Genomic DNA, 6226 nt, shown 5'->3' on the forward strand with positions numbered 1-6226 from the left:
GAAAGATTGCTATCAAATAGCACACCTAGGTTCCTAACTGATGACGAAGAATTGACAGAGCAGCCATCGAGTCTTAGAGAGTGTTCTAGGTTATTACATGCAGAGTTTTTCGGTCCAAAAGAATGTTGTGGTCGATAGTGACGAACGCAGCGCTAAGCTCCAGTAGCACTAATAGAGAGATACAACCACGATCAGATGATAAGAGCAGGTCATTTGTAACTCTAATGAGAGCAGTCTCAGTACTATGATACGGTCTAAATCCTGACTGGAAATCCTCACAGATACTATTTTTCTCTAAGAAGGAATATAATTGTGAGGATATTACCTTTTCTAGTATCATGGACAGAAAAGGGAGATTCGAGATCGGTCTATAATTAACTACTTCTTTGGGGTCAAGTTGTGGTTTTTTGATGAGAGGCTTAATAACAGCCAGTTTGAAGGTTTTGGGGACATGTCCTAATGACAATGACGAATTAATAGAACAATTGAATCAATGGAACACAGGGTACATCCACACTGGAAATGGCAAGAAACACACAAACATAACGAATAGAACCAACAAACACAGAATGCAAAGGCAAGGACTTCAATACTGGGGATAATTAACAAACACAGGTGCCAGGAATCATAATTAACCTAAACGAGGACAGGAAAAAGACCATATAAGGAAAACCAGGAACAAAGACAGGGGCAAAAACACAACAAAACAGGTCCATGATCCTGACATATCGGAAGGTGCGTTCTCGCACCGTAGAACAACAGAGGGGGGGAAATGGGTGGGAATTAAGGTGGAGGCTCAGGAGGAGGATGGATGTCCGGGAGGGGGCCGGCAGACAGAGTACAGGTAGGAGATGATGGAGGGAGGAGCCAGGGAGGAGGAGCGGACATTTGAGGGCACTTTCGAGGAGCGGGCACTGGAGGGTTCTTTCTAGGAGCGGGCACTGTAGGGCACTCTGGACTGGATTTGGGGACTGGAGCTCTCTCCTCTTCGGTGTGGCACATTCGCTGCACCATTCGCCAGCTCAGCCTCAGCCACGGTGCAGGGGGCAGAGCTCCTCTCCATGCTCACACCGTCCGCGGCTTTCTCACTCGTGGTGGGAATTGTCGCCGGCTCTCGCACCTGGTCTGACGGGTTGAGCTCCACATCCGGGGCAATCCTCCGCTCAGTCACTCGGCTTGGCGCTGGCTCGTCGATCGCGGCTGGAATTGGCTCTCTGTCATCGGTGGGCTCGGGCTGATGCTCCGCACCGTGGGGAGATGGTGGGCTGGGCACTGGGTCTGGAGTGGATCTGACGAGATCATCCACGGGGCAGGTGGTGGATGGTGATCCGTTTCTCGCCAGAGCCCACTCCACGAAGGCGACGAAATCCTCTCGAGGACCATACTCCTAGGTAGCTGGTGGTGCTAGCTAACAGCCGGAACAGTCTTGTATGGTCCTCGAGAGATCTGTCCCCCTGCTCCAGCAGGAGAAGGAGGAATTCCGGGCGGGTGAAGGGGAACTACGGAAACAAAAAATACTGTACAAAACGAAAAACAAAAACAGAGGGTAGGCATGGAGGTAACGGTTTTGGTCGGTTCTTCTGTCACAGTTCGCTGTTTAGGAAGCACGCAGGAGGCACAAATAAACGAAAACGGTCTTTAATCAATGGAACACAAGGTACATCCACACTGGAAATGGCAGGAAACACACAAACAATAACGAGTAGAACCGACAAACACAGAACGCAAAAGCAAGGACTTAAATACTGGGGATAATTAACAAACACAGGTGCCAGGAATCATAATTAACCTAAACGAGGACAGGAAAAAGATCATGTAAGGAAAACCAGGAACAAAGAGAGGGGCAAAAACACAAGAAAACAGGTCAATGATCCTGACAGCCACAATGACTTTATGAACGATTAACACAAAAAGTTATTCTGATTGTGTTTCATGAATGAGACCTACAGAGTGTAAGTAATATATAGCTCGGCAAAGTGCGGATTCGAACCCGGGTCGATTGCGTCAAATGAACGAAATGCGTCTTTTTTAAATCTTGTTTTAACCAGACATTGGTGGGTGGAGCTAATGTAACTAGCGCTTGCCAACAAGTGCGCTATTTGCACTTAATGTAAAGCCCCACAAATACAATAATGAGTTAATTCAGTGAAAAATTGGTCAAACTGAATCATTAAAAGAAGCTGCTTAAATTATTCATTTGTGAACCAGAATACACTTGATTGTTTTTGTTAGGACAGGATGTGTGCAGTGTTTTTATCTCATCAAATTCAGACTGCAAATTTACATTCACAAATCAGGACAATATGGCTTTTTTTGAGGTGCTAGAGATTCAACGTCACAGCTTACATTGACAGAATCGTGTCAGCAACTGTACTCAAAAATGTACAATACTGCCCATCTCTAATTAACATTAGCATAAGTAAAATGCATGACATGGCTGGTCAAGGTCAACTTTATTATCCCCAGAGGGCAATTTAATTCACAGCCAGCAGCAGTAAACCATACAATCAAGAAAACAATCACCCACCACCACAACACACATACAAAATCAAAGACTTCCATAAACAATATGCATACAATTATTTGGAATTTAAAAGACCGATGGCAGCTGGTATCAAATAATATTTAAATCTAGCAGTCCTACATAAAGCGACATACTGTCATGTTGAGGTCATGTGATCTCAACATGACAGTACTAATGAAAGACGATTGGTACCTCTTCATAAATGTAGAATAAAACATTTGTAGAAGTCTAGAAGTTTTTGTTTGTTTGTTTGTTTCTTGAAGACTGACATGTCTAGTGTCTCATCGCACAAATTAATGGCATATTTCCAAAAGTGCTTGTAACCCCCGTTAGGTGATTTAAGCAGAGGGGTTAACTCACAAAGGGAATAAACAATAACCCACTAGGGCTTAAATGATTATTGCAGGTACACTGTAAGTCAATCAGAATCTAATCAGAAGACGCAAGAATTCGTAAGAGGCAAGGCACACACACACATATTGTTAATACGCTTATTTATATAGGGTAGAATGATTTTTAGGGGAATTGACAGGATATGTGGTTGAATATGTCGATGACACTACATAAAGGCAAAAACAAGTAAATAAACCAAAAGAAATGCAAACTGAAATAAATGTATCAATCAGCTTTAAAATCTGACTTCCAACCAAATAAAATAACCAAAATGAATTGAAATTAAAACCTTAAACACAGGAAATTCTTTCCTCCAAAATAACTTAAATTGTACTCAAATATTCTATTGCAGGTCTGATACCCTCTTTCTCTTATTCTTATATACACAACTCAAATATATACTCGAGATCAGCAAATATAAAGTAATAAACCCAAATGTCAGTACTTATATGGAGTCACACATACAAATTCCCACTGTAAACACTTATTTGTACAAAATAAAACTGCATGAATGCGTATCAATGTAGTATCGTAACTCTTAGAATGCACAGTTCAAAAGAAAATGTCAGTCTAAATAATAATGAATGGTATTCTCCGTCCTCAGTTTCTTATAATCAGTGATCCAGTGCTTGAAAAGAAAATATTAGATACTCCAAACCTTCAAGAATCCAATGAAATATTTTGTTGGAGGCTTAGTGATACAGATGTCCACGGAGACAAAAGATAGATGTTTCTGGTCGATTTACGGTTGGCTCACCATCTTCACACGGTGCACAACTGAAGTGTTGATATCAGTGCAGTCCACAAATTGAAGGATCCAGATTCTAAGATAACAAAACTGGCCTGTGCACACACACAGAATGAAATCCTCAATCAATCCACACTTCACATACATTTCACTCAACATATACACATATTTACCACTCTGTACACATTTTTCTTATGACAATGTATACATTCACTGAACATTTTTCCCTTCCAAACACATCAATACACCATTGAGTCACTATATTCCAACATGCATACTAAATAGACATTTTTAACTCACCGATTCCCTTGTGTATTAATTATATTTCTTGTTTTTTTCAGGTTTCCGATGACGCAATGATGGCCTACTGGATTTCAACGCGGCGACGGTCATACGGATCAACAGGATATAAGTAAGTTCTTTCAAACTTATTTATCAACAAAATATCTGCAAAATAACTTACATAGTTTGTTCTTCGCAGGCGTACTTCAATTAAATCTAATAAATCAAGATTTCACGCAGCTTCTAACTCGTACTTCTCTTCTCGTGTTTTCTCTCACGCGCAGCTTCCCTAAGGGCGGAGTCAGCTTGACCTAATTACACTCGATTGGCTGCTCACCTGCGCAGCACAGACCTAGAGCTCAAATTAAAATTAAAGTTTTACATGTGATTATTTACTTCCCATCTTACATTGTAAGTAACCCATATCTAATTGGACATATATATACATTTAATCTTTTATCCTATTATTTCCTTTTACATTACTTAGTTATTTAGCTTAACTGTATTCATAATTGACTCAGACTACAAATGTCTTTGAGCCTGGGTTACACCCTCCCCCCTTAGAACCATGCAAGTCCCTTTGCATGTTGCCAGTAGCTGCATACTCTTGTGATGCAGGACAACTCATATGGGAACAATCTTGCAAGGACTCTGAAAAGGCTTCATTCAGGCCCTGAAGAAGGGACTGAACTATGGTTATCAAAGGGTTTCCCAATTTGGGGTAAGTCAAGATTTTGGGTTTCTCTTTTGTCCGAACAGACCTCCTTAACTCAGTTCTTGGATGCATGAATTCGATGGCTTCTTCGTCGATTTCCCTATGTTCATTTAATTCCTCTCCAGCCGAAATGGACCCTGGCACGGAAGATTCCACATTCAAACTTGGGTTCCCCTTCAGGAACTCGAGCTGCGTCGAGATCGCTTTGGGCTGCGCATGCTCCGCTCTCGCCTGGCCGTGTTTCATGAGAGCGGCCAGGCTCGCGATCCCGCTGGCAGCGGTCCCGCTGTTGCCGAGGCACAGCGCAGACTGTTGTCATGGGGATCGCAAGTGGATTTAGCGGAGGGATCCGAGACGGGCTCGGCCTTTTCTCGGTCCTCACCTGCTAGATCCGCGGCTCTATCTCAGGGTGCGGAAGCCCGCGCTGCGGTTTCTTTCCCCCGGAGAGAGAGCCAGGCACTTCATCTGTCTTCCTCCGAGGAGGTAGAGGTGATGAGTGTCGAGACAGAGGAGACTGTGGACTCACCACCGCAGTCCCTCACGTATGAGCAGCTCGTGGAGGTTGTGACTAGTGCTGTAGCCAAATTAAGTATCGATTGGCCAGCCGAGAAACAGGACGCTCGTACTAAGAGCAAATTAGACGAGCTTTTCCTGAGGGCGAGGTCACAGCCTTCACGACGGGGCCTTACGTTTTTTCCCGATCTCCATGCCGAGGTGTCAAGATCGTGGGAAAAAACGTCAGCATCATCCCTGAAGGCCCCGAAGCTTCCCACCAGGCCTGTTAAGCTTACATTTAGTCTGGTTGGGAAAGCTTATACGGCGGCAGGTCAGGCTGGCGCATGCTTGCACACCATGGTGGTGTTACAAGCGTACCAGGCTTACCTGCTCAAGGACCTGGATGACAGGGGGGAGGGGGAATCCGACGTAGTAGCTGAACTGCGTCGGGCCACAGGCCAGAGCTATCGGCCGTTCAATGGCAGCAATGGTGGCCACGGAGCGGCATCTGTGGTTGAATCTGTCCGATATGCAAGATAAGGACAGATTCTTCCTCCTAGACGCCCCGCTTTCGCCCTCTGGCCTTTTCGGCGACGCAGTTAACACTCGTCAAGAGGTTCCAGGAGGCGAGAAAGCAAGCGGCGGCGTTTCAACGGTTCCTCCCTCGTCGCTCCCAGGCCCATGGGGCTGCTGAGCGGGAATAGCCCCAGCCGTCAAGCTCCTCATACCGCCACTCACAAAGACAGAGTGTTGCAACCCGCACCCCTTCGCAAAACGAACGGGGGTCGGGGCGACGCTCTCAGTTGGGGTCTTCTAGACCGAAGACGGATCTGCGGACCGTTATTTTGTCGAAGAGGACCTCGACTAAGCGGTCCTGACGCCAACATCGTCAGGCCCCTGAGGGCAGCCCCACCTGGGGAGGAAAGGATAACACCTCAGTATACGGTGCCCGATCCTCCTCAGTGCCCTCACGGAGAGTCACTGATAACCCTGCCACCCTCGGTGCTTCAGGGCTCAGTGAGCTCCGACGAGCAAAATTCCCAGCTGCCGCCCGGCAACGGTACGGCAC

The 6226-nt window shown here is 45.3% G+C and overlaps 1 protein-coding gene and 1 long non-coding RNA gene across 2 annotated transcripts in view; one reads left to right on the forward strand and one right to left on the reverse strand.

Moving 5' to 3' along the window:
• LOC107671046 (nuclear factor 7, brain-like) overlaps nucleotides 1–6226 on the forward strand; it is a 24930-nt gene that overhangs the window by 6498 nt on the left and 12206 nt on the right. The gene's annotated exons all lie outside the window — the stretch shown is intronic.
• Nucleotides 1–6226, reverse strand: part of LOC107671047 (uncharacterized) — a 12972-nt gene that overhangs the window by 5477 nt on the left and 1269 nt on the right. Inside the window, exon 2 of the long non-coding RNA XR_001632154.1 lies at nucleotides 4497–4499. This is a non-coding gene — a long non-coding RNA (uncharacterized LOC107671047). The remainder of the gene's footprint in view (nucleotides 1–4496; nucleotides 4500–6226) is intronic.

Source organism: Sinocyclocheilus anshuiensis, unplaced genomic scaffold, assembly GCF_001515605.1.
Source record: "Sinocyclocheilus anshuiensis isolate Anshui unplaced genomic scaffold, SAMN03320099.WGS_v1.1 scaffold2884, whole genome shotgun sequence".
In the NCBI taxonomy this organism is placed as follows: Eukaryota; Metazoa; Chordata; class Actinopteri; order Cypriniformes; family Cyprinidae; genus Sinocyclocheilus; species Sinocyclocheilus anshuiensis.